Raw genomic sequence first — 14,749 nt, forward strand, 5'->3', positions numbered from 1 at the left:
CTTCCAGAGCTGAGATATCAAAATTAAAAATTTCGACCCGAAAAAAAAACGACAGTGTTACCCCTTTCGTTTTTTTTTCATTTTTGGGCGAAAAATTAAGTTTCTCCAATCTTCTCAAAACTCTGGATTATGATAGAAGGCCGCGAGACTTTGACCTGAGTGCAAAAATGGAGGCTCTAGACCCTTCCAGAGCTGAGATATCAAAATTCAAAATTTCGACCCGAAAAAAAAACGACAGTGTTACCCCTTTCGTTTTTTTTTCATTTTTGGGCGAAAAATTAAGTTTCTCCAATCTTCTCAAAACTCTGGATTATGATAGAGGGCTGTGAGACTTAGACCTGAGTGCAAAAATGGATGATCTAGACCCTTCCAGAGCTGAGATATCAAAATTCAAAATTTCGACCCGAAAAAAAAACGACAGTGTTACCCCTTTCGTTTTTTTTTTCATTTTTGGGCGAAAAATTAAGTTTCTCCAATCTTCTCAAAACTCTGGATTATGATAGAGGGCTGTGAGACTTTGACCTGAGTGCAAAAATGGATGATCTAGACCCTTCCAGAGCTGAGATATCAAAATTCAAAATTTCGACCCGAAAAAAAAACGACAGTGTTACCCCTTTCGTTTTTTTTTCATTTTTGGGCGAAAAATTAAGTTTCTCCAATCTTCTCAAAACTCTGGATTCTGATAGAAGGCCGCGAGACTTTGACCTGAGTGCAAAAATGGATGATCTAGACCCTTCCAGAGCTGAGATATCAAAATTAAAAATTTCGACCCGAAAAAAAAACGACAGTGTTACCCCTTTCGTTTTTTTTCATTTTTGGGCGAAAAATTAAGTTTCTCCAATCTTCTCAAAACTCTGGATTATGATAGAAGGCCGCGAGACTTTGACCTGAGTGCAAAAATGGAGGCTCTAGACCCTTCCAGAGCTGAGATATCAAAATTCAAAATTTCGACCCGAAAAAAAACGACAGTGTTACCCCTTTCGTTTTTTTTCATTTTTGGGCGAAAAATTAAGTTTCTCCAATCTTCTCAAAACTCTGGATTATGATAGAGGGCTGTGAGACTTAGACCTGAGTGCAAAAATGGATGATCTAGACCCTTCCAGAGCTGAGATATCAAAATTCAAAATTTCGACCCGAAAAAAAAACGACAGTGTTACCCCTTTCGTTTTTTTTTTCATTTTTGGCCGAAAAATTAAGTTTCTCCAATCTTCTCAAAACTCTGGATTCTGATAGAAGGCCGCGAGACTTTGACCTGAGTGCAAAAATGGAGGCTCTAGACCCTTCCAGAGCTGAGATATCAAAATTCAAAATTTCGACCCGAAAAAAAAACGACAGTGTTACCCCTTTTGTTTTTTTTCATTTTTGGGCGAAAAATTAAGTTTCTCCAATCTTCTCAAAACTCTGGATTATGATAGAGGGCTGTGAGACTTAGACCTGAGTGCAAAAATGGATGATCTAGACCCTTCCAGAGCTGAGATATCAAAATTCAACATTTCGACCCGAAAAAAAAACGACAGTGTTACCCCTTTCGTTTTTTTTTTTCATTTTTGGGCGAAAAATTAAGTTTCTCCAATCTTCTCAAAACTCTGGATTATGATAGAGGGCTGTGAGACTTTGACCTGAGTGCAAAAATGGATGATCTAGACCCTTCCAGAGCTGAGATATCAAAATTCAAAATTTCGACCCGAAAAAAAAACGACAGTGTTACCCCTTTCGTTTTTTTTTCATTTTTGGGCGAAAAATTAAGTTTCTTCAATCTTCTCAAAACTCTGGATTATGATAGAGGGCTGTGAGACTTAGACCTGAGTGCAAAAATGGATGATCTAGACCCTTCCAGAGCTGAGATATCAAAATTCAAAATTTCGACATGAAAAAAAAACGACAGTGTTACCCCTTTCGTTTTTTTTTCATTTTTGGGCGAAAAATTAAGTTTCTCCAATCTTCTCAAAACTCTGGATTATGATAGAGGGCTGTGAGACTTTGACCTGAGTGCAAAAATGGATGATCTAGACCCTTCCAGAGCTGAGATATCAAAATTCAAAATTTCGACCCGAAAAAAAAACGACAGTGTTACCCCTTTCGGTTTTTTTTTCATTTTTGGGCGAAAAATTAAGTTTCTCCAATCTTCTCAAAACTCTGGATTCTGATAGAAGGCCGCGAGACTTTGACCTGAGTGCAAAAATGGAGGCTCTAGACCCTTCCAGAGCTGAGATATCAAAATTCAAAATTTCGACCCGAAAAAAAAACGACAGTGTTACCCCTTTTGTTTTTTTTTGTTTTTGGGCGAAAAATTAAGTTTCTCCAATCTTCTCAAAACTCTGGATTATGATGGAGGGCTGTGAGACTTAGACCTGAGTGCAAAAATGGATGATCTAGACCCTTCCAGAGCTGAGATATCAAAATTCAAAATTTCGACCCGAAAAAAAACGACAGTGTTACCCCTTTCGTTTTTTTTTCATTTTTGGGCGAAAAATTAAGTTTCTCCAATCTTCTCAAAACTCTGGATTATGATAGAAGGCCGCGAGACTTTGACCTGAGTGCAAAAATGGAGGCTCTAGACCCTTCCAGAGCTGAGATATCAAAATTCAAAATTTCGACCCGAAAAAAAAACGACAGTGTTACCCCTTTTGTTTTTTTTCATTTTTGGGCGAAAAATTAAGTTTCTCCAATCTTCTCAAAACTCTGGATTATGATAGAGGGCTGTGAGACTTAGACCTGAGTGCAAAAATGGATGATCTAGACCCTTCCAGAGCTGAGATATCAAAATTCAAAATTTCGACCCGAAAAAAAAAAACGACAATGTTACCCCTTTCGTTTTTTTTCATTTTTGGGCGAAAAATTAAGTTTCTCCAATCTTCTCAAAACTCTGGATTCTGATAGAAGGCCGCGAGACTTTGACCTGAGTGCAAAAATGGAGGCTCTAGACCCTTCCAGAGCTGAGATATCAAAATTCTAAATTTCGACCCGAAAAAAAAAACGACAGTGTTACCCCTTTTGTTTTTTTTCATTTTTGGGCGAAAAATTAAGTTTCTCCAATCTTCTCAAAATTCTGGATTATGATAGAGGGCTGTGAGACTTAGACCTGAGTGCAAAAATGGATGATCTAGACCCTTCCAGAGCTGAGATATCAAAATTCAAAATTTCGACCCGAAAAAAAAACGACAGTGTTACCCCTTTCGTTTTTTTTTCATTTTTGGGCGAAAAATTAAGTTTCTCCAATCTTCTCAAAACTCTGGATTATGATAGAGGGCTGTGAGACTTTGACCTGAGTGCAAAAATGGATGATCTAGACCCTTCCAGAGCTGAGATATCAAAATTCAAAATTTCGACCCGAAAAAAAAACGACAGTGTTACCCCTTTCGTTTTTTTTCATTTTTGGGCGAAAAATTAAGTTTCTCCAATCTTCTCAAAACTCTGGATTCTGATAGAAGGCCGCGAGACTTTGACCTGAGTGCAAAAATGGAGGCTCTAGACCCTTCCAGAGCTGAGATATCAAAATTCAAAATTTCGACCCGAAAAAAAAAACGACAGTGTTACCCCTTTCGTTTTTTTTTTCATTTTTGGGCGAAAAATTAAGTTTCTCCAATCTTCTCAAAACTCTGGATTCTGATAGAAGGCCGCGAGACTTTGACCTGAGTGCAAAAATGGAGGCTCTAGACCCTTCCAGAGCTGAGATATCAAAATTCAAAATTTCGACCCGAAAAAAAAAACGACAGTGTTACCCCTTTTTTTTTTTTCATTTTTGGGCGAAAAATTAAGTTTCTTCAATCTTCTCAAAACTCTGGATTATGATAGAGGGCTGTGAGACTTAGACCTGAGTGCAAAAATGGATGATCTAGACCCTTCCAGAGCTGAGATATCAAAATTCAAAATTTCGACCCGAAAAAAAAAACGACAGTGTTACCCCTTTCGTTTTTTTTTTCATTTTTGGGCGAAAAATTAAGTTTCTCCAATCTTCTCAAAACTCTGGATTATGATAGAGGGCTGTGAGACTTAGACCTGAGTGCAAAAATGGATGATCTAGACCCTTCCAGAGCTGAGATATCAAAATTCAAAATTTCGACCCGAAAAAAAAAACGACAGTGTTACCCCTTTCGTTTTTTTTCATTTTTGGGCGAAAAATTAAGTTTCTCCAATCTTCTCAAAACTCTGGATTATGATAGAGGGCTGTGAGACTTTGACCTGAGTGCAAAAATGGATGATCTAGACCCTTCCAGAGCTGAGATATCAAAATTCAAAATTTCGACCCGAAAAAAAAACGACAGTGTTACCCCTTTCGTTTTTTTTTTCATTTTTGGGCGAAAAATTAAGTTTCTCCAATCTTCTCAAAACTCTGGATTCTGATAGAAGGCCGCGAGACTTTGACCTAAATGCAAAAATGGAGGCTCTAGACCCTTCCAGAGCTGAGATATCAAAATTCAAAATTTAGACCCGAAAAAAAAACGACAGTGTTACCCCTTTTGTTTTTTTTCATTTTTGGGCGAAAAATTAAGTTTCTCCAATCTTCTCAAAACTCTGGATTATGATAGAGGGCTGTGAGACTTAGACCTGAGTGCAAAAATGGATGATCTAGACCCTTCCAGAGCTGAGATATCAAAACTCATAAATTCGACCCGAAAAAAAAAGGACAGTGGTACCTCTTTCGGATTTTTTTTTCGGGCGAAAAATTAAGTTTCTCCAATCTTCTCAAAACTCTAGATTCTGATAGAGGGCCATGAGACTTAAACCTGAGTGCAAAAATTGAGGCTCTAGACCCTTCCTGAGCTGAGATATCGAAGCTCAAAAATTCGACCCGAAAAAAAAAGACAGGGTACCCTTTTCTTTTTTTTTCGGGCAAAAAATTAAGTTTCTCCAATCTTCTCAAAACTCTGGATTCTGATAGAGGGCCATAAGACTTAAACCTGTATGCAAAAATTGAGGCTCTAGGCCCTTCCAGAGCTTAGATATTGAAACTCAAAAATTCGACCCGAAAAAAAAAACGACAGTAGTACCCCTTTCGTTTTTTTTTTTCGGGCGAAAAATTAAGTTTCTCCAATCTTCTCAAAACTCTACATTCTGATAGAGGGCCATGAGACTTAAATCTGAGTGCAAAAATGGAGGCTCTAGACCCTTCCAGAGCTGAGATATCGAAACTCAAAAATTCGACCCGAAAAAAAAAACGACAGTGGTACCCCTTTCGGGGTTTTTATTCGGGCGAAAAATTAAGTTTCTCTAATTTTCGCAAAACTCTAGATTCTGATAGAGGGCCATGAGACTTAAACCTGAGTGCAAAAATGGGGGCTCTAGACCCTTCCAGAGCTGAGATATCGAAAATCTAAATTTCGACCCGAAAAAAAACGACAGTGTTACCCATTACGTTTTTTTTTTTGGGCGAAAAATTAAGTTTCTCCAATCTTCTCAAAATTCTGGATTATGATAGAGGGCTGTGAGACTTAGACCTGAGTGCAAAAATGGATGATCTAGACCCTTCCAGAGCTGAGATATCAAAATTCAAAAATTCGACCCGAAAAAAAAACGACAGTGTTACCCCTTTCGTTTTTTTTTTCATTTTTGGGCGAAAAATTAAGTTTCTCCAATCTTCTCAAAACTCTGGATTATGATAGAGGGCTGTGAGACTTTGACCTGAGTGCAAAAATGGATGATCTAGACCCTTCCAGAGCTGAGATATCAAAATTCAAAATTTCGACCCGAAAAAAAAACGACAGTGTTACCCCTTTCGTTTTTTTTTTCATTTTTGGGCGAAAAATTAAGTTTCTCCAATCTTCTCAAAACTCTGGATTATGATAGAGGGCTGTGAGACTTAGACCTGAGTGCAAAAATGGATGATCTAGACCCTTCCAGAGCTGAGATATCAAAATTCAAAATTTCGACCCGAAAAAAAAAACGACAGTGTTACCCCTTTCGTTTTTTTTTCATTTTTGGGCGAAAAATTAAGTTTCTCCAATCTTCTCAAAACTCTGGATTATGATAGAGGGCTGTGAGACTTTGACCTGAGTGCAAAAATGGATGATCTAGACCCTTCCAGAGCTGAGATATCAAAATTCAAAATTTCGACCCGAAAAAAAAACGACAGTGTTACCCCTTTCGTTTTTTTTTCATTTTTGGGCGAAAAATTAAGTTTCTCCAATCTTCTCAAAACTCTGGATTCTGATAGAAGGCCGCGAGACTTTGACCTAAATGCAAAAATGGAGGCTCTAGACCCTTCCAGAGCTGAGATATCAAAATTCAAAATTTAGACCCGAAAAAAAAACGACAGTGTTACCCCTTTTGTTTTTTTTCATTTTTGGGCGAAAAATTAAGTTTCTCCAATCTTCTCAAAACTCTGGATTATGATAGAGGGCTGTGAGACTTAGACCTGAGTGCAAAAATGGATGATCTAGACCCTTCCAGAGCTGAGATATCAAAATTCAAAATTTCGACCCGAAAAAAAAAACGACAGTGTTACCCCTTTCGTTTTTTTTTTCATTTTTGGGCGAAAAATTAAGTTTCTCCAATCTTCTCAAAACTCTGGATTATGATAGAAGGCCGCGAGACTTTGACCTGAGTGCAAAAATGGAGGCTCTAGACCCTTCCAGAGCTGAGATATCAAAATTCAAAATTTCGACCCGAAAAAAAAAACGACAGTGTTACCCCTTTCGTTTTTTTTCATTTTTGGGCGAAAAATTAAGTTTCTCCAATCTTCTCAAAACTCTGGATTATGATAGAGGGCTGTGAGACTTAGACCTGAGTGCAAAAATGGATGATCTAGACGCTTCCAGAGCTGAGATATCAAAATTCAAAATTTCGACCCGAAAAAAAAACGACAGTGTTACCCCTTTCGTTTTTTTTCATTTTTGGGCGAAAAATTAAGTTTCTCCAATCTTCTCAAAACTCTGGATTATGATAGAGGGCTGTGAGACTTAGACCTGAGTGCAAAAATGGATGATCTAGACCCTTCCAGAGCTGAGATATCAAAATTCAAAATTTCGACCCGAAAAAAAAACGACAGTGTTACCCCTTTCGTTTTTTTTTCATTTTTGGGCGAAAAATTAAGTTTCTCCAATCTTCTCAAAACTCTGGATTATGATAGAAGGCCGCGAGACTTTGACCTGAGTGCAAAAATGGATGATCTAGACCCTTCCAGAGCTGAGATATCAAAATTCAAAATTTCGACCCGAAAAAAAAACGACAGTGTTACCCCTTTCGTTTTTTTTCATTTTTGGGCGAAAAATTAAGTTTCTCCAATCTTCTCAAAACTCTGGATTATGATAGAGGGCTGTGAGACTTTGACCTGAGTGCAAAAATGGATGATCTAGACCCTTCCAGAGCTGAGATATCAAAATTCAAAATTTCGACCCGAAAAAAAAACGACAGTGTTACCCCTTTCGTTTTTTTTTTCATTTTTGGGCGAAAAATTAAGTTTCTCCAATCTTCTCAAAACTCTGGAATATGATCGAGGGCTGTGAGACTTAGACCTGAGTGCAAAAATGGATGATCTAGACCCTTCCAGAGCTGAGATATCAAAATTCAAAATTTCGACCCGAAAAAAAAACGACAGTGTTACCCCTTTCGTTTTTTTTTTTCATTTTTGGGCGAAAAATTAAGTTTCTCCAATCTTCTCAAAACTCTGGATTATGATAGAGGGCTGTGAGACTTAGACCTGAGTGCAAAAATGGATGATCTAGACCCTTCCAGAGCTGAGATATCAAAATTCAAAATTTCGACCCGAAAAAAAACGACAGTGTTACCCCTTTCGTTTTTTTTTTTCATTTTTGGGCGAAAAATTAAGTTTCTCCAATCTTCTCAAAACTCTGGATTATGATAGAGGGCTCTGAGACTTTGACCTGAGTGCAAAAATGGATGATCTAGACCCTTCCAGAGCTGAGATATCAAAATTCAAAATTTCGACCCGAAAAAAAAAACGACAGTGTTACCCATTTCGTTTTTTTTTTCATTTTTGGGCGAAAAATTAAGTTTCTCCAATCTTCTCAAAACTCTGGATTCTGATAGAAGGCCGCGAGACTTTGACCTGAGTGCAAAAATGGAGGCTCTAGACCCTTCCAGAGCTGAGATATCAAAATTCAAAATTTCGACCCGAAAAAAAAAACAACAGTGTTACCCCTTTCGTTTTTTTTTTTCATTTTTGGGCGAAAAATTAAGTTTCTCCAATCTTCTCAAAACTTTGGATTATGATAGAGGGCTGTGAGACTTAGACCTGAGTGCAAAAATGGATGATCTAGACCCTTCCAGAGCTGAGATATCAAAATTAAAAATTTCGACCCGAAAAAAAAACGACAGTGTTACCCCTTTCGTTTTTTTTTCATTTTTGGGCGAAAAATTAAGTTTCTCCAATCTTCTCAAAACTCTGGATTATGATAGAGGGCTGTGAGACTTAGACCTGAGTGCAAAAATGGATGATCTAGACCCTTCCAGAGCTGAGATATCAAAATTCAAAATTTCGACCCGAAAAAAAACGACAGTGTTACCCCTTTCGTTTTTTTTCATTTTTGGGCGAAAAATTAAGTTTCTCCAATCTTCTCAAAACTCTGGATTATGATAGAAGGCCGCGAGACTTTGACCTGAGTGCAAAAATGGATGATCTAGACCCTTCCAGAGCTGAGATATCAAAATTCAAAATTTCGACCCGAAAAAAAAACGACAGTGTTACCCCTTTCGTTTTTTTTTTCATTTTTGGGCGAAAAATTAAGTTTCTCCAATCTTCTCAAAACTCTGGATTATGATAGAGGGCTGTGAGACTTTGACCTGAGTGCAAAAATGGATGATCTAGACCCTTCCAGAGCTGAGATATCAAAATTCAAAATTTCGACCCGAAAAAAAAACGACAGTGTTACCCCTTTCGTTTTTTTTCATTTTTGGGCGAAAAATTAAGTTTCTCCAATCTTCTCAAAACTCTGGATTCTGATAGAAGGCCGCGAGACTTTGACCTGAGTGCAAAAATGGAGGCTCTAGACCCTTCCAGAGCTGAGATATAAAAATTCAAAATTTCGACCCGAAAAAAAAACGACAGTGTTACCCCTTTTGTTTTTTTTCATTTTTGGGCGAAAAATTAAGTTTCTCCAATCTTCTCAAAACTCTGGATTATGATAGAGGGCTGTGAGACTTAGACCTGAGTGCAAAAATGGATGATCTAGACCCTTCCAGAGCTGAGATATCAAAATTAAAAATTTCGACCCGAAAAAAAAACGACAGTGTTACCCCTTTCGTTTTTTTTTCATTTTTGGGCGAAAAATTAAGTTTCTCCAATCTTCTCAAAACTCTGGATTATGATAGAAGGCCGCGAGACTTTGACCTGAGTGCAAAAATGGAGGCTCTAGACCCTTCCAGAGCTGAGATATCAAAATTCAAAATTTCGACCCGAAAAAAAAACGACAGTGTTACCCCTTTCGTTTTTTTTTCATTTTTGGGCGAAAAATTAAGTTTCTCCAATCTTCTCAAAACTCTGGATTATGATAGAGGGCTGTGAGACTTAGACCTGAGTGCAAAAATGGATGATCTAGACCCTTCCAGAGCTGAGATATCAAAATTCAAAATTTCGACCCGAAAAAAAAACGACAGTGTTACCCCTTTCGTTTTTTTTTTCATTTTTGGGCGAAAAATTAAGTTTCTCCAATCTTCTCAAAACTCTGGATTATGATAGAGGGCTGTGAGACTTTGACCTGAGTGCAAAAATGGATGATCTAGACCCTTCCAGAGCTGAGATATCAAAATTCAAAATTTCGACCCGAAAAAAAAACGACAGTGTTACCCCTTTCGTTTTTTTTTCATTTTTGGGCGAAAAATTAAGTTTCTCCAATCTTCTCAAAACTCTGGATTCTGATAGAAGGCCGCGAGACTTTGACCTGAGTGCAAAAATGGATGATCTAGACCCTTCCAGAGCTGAGATATCAAAATTAAAAATTTCGACCCGAAAAAAAAACGACAGTGTTACCCCTTTCGTTTTTTTTCATTTTTGGGCGAAAAATTAAGTTTCTCCAATCTTCTCAAAACTCTGGATTATGATAGAAGGCCGCGAGACTTTGACCTGAGTGCAAAAATGGAGGCTCTAGACCCTTCCAGAGCTGAGATATCAAAATTCAAAATTTCGACCCGAAAAAAAACGACAGTGTTACCCCTTTCGTTTTTTTTCATTTTTGGGCGAAAAATTAAGTTTCTCCAATCTTCTCAAAACTCTGGATTATGATAGAGGGCTGTGAGACTTAGACCTGAGTGCAAAAATGGATGATCTAGACCCTTCCAGAGCTGAGATATCAAAATTCAAAATTTCGACCCGAAAAAAAAACGACAGTGTTACCCCTTTCGTTTTTTTTTTCATTTTTGGCCGAAAAATTAAGTTTCTCCAATCTTCTCAAAACTCTGGATTCTGATAGAAGGCCGCGAGACTTTGACCTGAGTGCAAAAATGGAGGCTCTAGACCCTTCCAGAGCTGAGATATCAAAATTCAAAATTTCGACCCGAAAAAAAAACGACAGTGTTACCCCTTTTGTTTTTTTTCATTTTTGGGCGAAAAATTAAGTTTCTCCAATCTTCTCAAAACTCTGGATTATGATAGAGGGCTGTGAGACTTAGACCTGAGTGCAAAAATGGATGATCTAGACCCTTCCAGAGCTGAGATATCAAAATTCAACATTTCGACCCGAAAAAAAAACGACAGTGTTACCCCTTTCGTTTTTTTTTTTCATTTTTGGGCGAAAAATTAAGTTTCTCCAATCTTCTCAAAACTCTGGATTATGATAGAGGGCTGTGAGACTTTGACCTGAGTGCAAAAATGGATGATCTAGACCCTTCCAGAGCTGAGATATCAAAATTCAAAATTTCGACCCGAAAAAAAAACGACAGTGTTACCCCTTTCGTTTTTTTTTCATTTTTGGGCGAAAAATTAAGTTTCTTCAATCTTCTCAAAACTCTGGATTATGATAGAGGGCTGTGAGACTTAGACCTGAGTGCAAAAATGGATGATCTAGACCCTTCCAGAGCTGAGATATCAAAATTCAAAATTTCGACATGAAAAAAAAACGACAGTGTTACCCCTTTCGTTTTTTTTTCATTTTTGGGCGAAAAATTAAGTTTCTCCAATCTTCTCAAAACTCTGGATTATGATAGAGGGCTGTGAGACTTTGACCTGAGTGCAAAAATGGATGATCTAGACCCTTCCAGAGCTGAGATATCAAAATTCAAAATTTCGACCCGAAAAAAAAACGACAGTGTTACCCCTTTCGGTTTTTTTTTCATTTTTGGGCGAAAAATTAAGTTTCTCCAATCTTCTCAAAACTCTGGATTCTGATAGAAGGCCGCGAGACTTTGACCTGAGTGCAAAAATGGAGGCTCTAGACCCTTCCAGAGCTGAGATATCAAAATTCAAAATTTCGACCCGAAAAAAAAACGACAGTGTTACCCCTTTTGTTTTTTTTTGTTTTTGGGCGAAAAATTAAGTTTCTCCAATCTTCTCAAAACTCTGGATTATGATGGAGGGCTGTGAGACTTAGACCTGAGTGCAAAAATGGATGATCTAGACCCTTCCAGAGCTGAGATATCAAAATTCAAAATTTCGACCCGAAAAAAAACGACAGTGTTACCCCTTTCGTTTTTTTTTCATTTTTGGGCGAAAAATTAAGTTTCTCCAATCTTCTCAAAACTCTGGATTATGATAGAAGGCCGCGAGACTTTGACCTGAGTGCAAAAATGGAGGCTCTAGACCCTTCCAGAGCTGAGATATCAAAATTCAAAATTTCGACCCGAAAAAAAAACGACAGTGTTACCCCTTTCGTTTTTTTTTTTTTTTCATTTTTGGGCGAAAAATTAAGTTTCTCCAATCTTCTCAAAACTCTGGATTATGATAGAGGGCTGTGAGACTTAGACCTGAGTGCAAAAATGGATGATCTAGACCCTTCCAGAGCTGAGATATCAAAATTCAAAATTTCGACCCGAAAAAAAAACGACAGTGTTACCCCTTTCGTTTTTTTTCATTTTTGGGCGAAAAATTAAGTTTCTCCAATCTTCTCAAAACTCTGGATTCTGATAGAAGGCCGCGAGACTTTGACCTGAGTGCAAAAATGGAGGCTCTAGACCCTTCCAGAGCTGAGATATAAAAATTCAAAATTTCGACCCGAAAAAAAAAACGACAGTGTTACCCCTTTTGTTTTTTTTTCATTTTTGGGCGAAAAATTAAGTTTCTCCAATCTTCTCAAAACTCTGGATTATGATAGAGGGCTGTGAGACTTAGACCTGAGTGCAAAAATGGATGATCTAGACCCTTCCAGAGCTGAGATATCAAAATTCAAAATTTCGACCCGAAAAAAAAACGACAGTGTTACCCCTTTCGTTTTTTTTTCATTTTTGGGCGAAAAATTACGTTTCTCCAATCTTCTCAAAACTCTGGATTATGATAGAAGGCCGCGAGACTTTGACCTGAGTGCAAAAATGGAGGCTCTAGACCCTTCCAGAGCTGAGATATCAAAATTCAAAATTTCGACCCGAAAAAAAAACGACAGTGTTACCCCTTTCGTTTTTTTTTATTTTTGGGCGAAAAATTAAGTTTCTCCAATCTTCTCAAAACTCTGGATTATGATAGAGGGCTGTGAGACTTAGACCTGAGTGCAAAAATGGATGATCTAGACCCTCCCAGAGCTGAGATATCGAAAATCAAAATTTCGACCCGAAAAAAAAACGACAGTGTTACCCCTTACATTTTTTTTTTTTGGGCGAAAAAATTAAGTTTCCCCAATCTTCTCAAAACTCTGGATTCTGATAGAGGGCCATGAGACTTAGACCTGAGTGCAAAAATGGAGGTTCTAGACCCTTCCAGAGCTGAGATAACGAAACTCAAAATTTCGACCCGAAAAAAAAAACGACAGTGTTACCCCTTACGTTTTTTTTGGGGGGGGGGCGAAAAATTAAGTTTCCCCAATCTTCTCAAAACTCTGGATTCTGATAGAGGGCCATGAGACTTAGACCTAAATGCAAAAATGGAGGCTGTAGACTCTTCCAGAGCTGAGATATCGAAACTCAAAATTTCGACCCGAAAAAAAAACGACAGTGTTACCCCTTACGTTTTTTTTGGGGGGCGAAAAATTAAGTTTCCCCAATCTTCTCAAAACTCTGGATTCTGATAGAGGGCCATGAGACTTAGACCTAAATGCAAAAATGGAGGCTGTTGACCCTCCCAGAGCTGAGATATCGAAAATCAAAATTTCGACCCGAAAAAAAACGACAGTGTTACCCCTTACGTTTTTTTTTGGGGGGGGGGGACGAAAAATTAAGTATCCCCAATCTTCTCAAAACTCTGGATTCTGATAGAGGGCTGTGAGACTTAGACCTGAGTGCAAAAATGGATGATCTAGACCCTTCCAGAGCTGAGATATCAAAATTCAAAATTTCGACCCGAAAAAAAAACGACAGTGTTACCCCTTTCGTTTTTTTTCATTTTTGGGCGAAAAATTAAGTTTCTCCAATCTTCTCAAAACTCTGGATTCTGATAGAAGGCCGCGAGACTTTGACCTGAGTGCAAAAATGGAGGCTCTAGACCCTTCCAGAGCTGAGATATCAAAATTCAAAATTTCGACCCGAAAAAAAAACGACAGTGTTACCCCTTTCGTTTTTTTTCATTTTTGGGCGAAAAATTAAGTTTCTCCAATCTTCTCAAAACTCTGGATTCTGATAGAAGGCCGCGAGACTTTGACCTGAGTGCAAAAATGGAGGCTCTAGACCATTCCAGAGCTGAGATATCAAAATTCAAAATTTCGACCCGAAAAAAAAAACGACAGTGTTACCCCTTTTGTTTTTTTTCATTTTTGGGCGAAAAACTCTGGATTATGATAGAGGGCTGTGAGACTTTGTCCTGAGTGCAAAAATGGATGATCTAGACCCTTCCAGAGCTGAGATATCAAAATTCAAAATTTTGACCCGAAAAAAAAAAGACAGTGTTACCCCTTTCGTTTTTTTTTTCATTTTTGGGCGAAAAATTAAGTTTCTCCAATCTTCTCAAAATTCTGGATTATGATAGAGGGCTGTGAGACTTAGACCTGAGTGCAAAAATGGATGATCTAGACCCTTCCAGAGCTGAGATATCAAAATTCAAAATTTCGACCCGAAAAATAAAACGACAGTGTTACCCCTTTCGTTTTTTTTTTCATTTTTGGGCGAAAAATTAAGTTTCTCCAATATTCTCAAAACTCTGGATTATGATAGAGGGCTGTGAGACTTAGACCTGAGTGCAAAAATGGATGATCTAGACCCTTCCAGAGCTGAGATATCAAAATTCAAAATTTCGACCCGAAAAAAAAAACGACAGTGTTACCCCTTTCGTTTTTTTTCATTTTTGTGCGAAAAATTAAGTTTCTCCAATCTTCTCAAAACTCTGGATTATGATAGAGGGCTGTGAGACTTAGACCTGAGTGCAAAAATGGATGATCTAGACCCTTCCAGAGCTGAGATATCAAAATTCAAAATTTCGACCCGAAAAAAAAACGACAGTGTTACCCCTTTCGTTTTTTTTTGTTTTCGGGCGAAAAAGTAAGTTTCTCCAATCTTCTCAAAACTCTGGATTATGATAGAAGGCCGCGAGACTTTGACCTGAGTGCAAAAATGGATGATCTAGACCCTTCCAGAGCTGAGATATCAAAATTCAAAACTTCGACCCGAAAAAAAAACGACAGTGTTACCCCTTTCGTTTTTTTTCATTTTTGGGCGAAAAATTAAGTTTCTCCAATCTTCTCAAAACTCTGGATTCTGATAGAAGGCCGCGAGACTTTGA

The sequence above is a fragment of the Pimephales promelas genome, chromosome 10 (genome assembly GCF_988280905.1).
Source record: "Pimephales promelas chromosome 10, fPimPro1.hap1.1, whole genome shotgun sequence".
Classification (NCBI taxonomy): domain Eukaryota; kingdom Metazoa; phylum Chordata; class Actinopteri; order Cypriniformes; family Leuciscidae; genus Pimephales; species Pimephales promelas.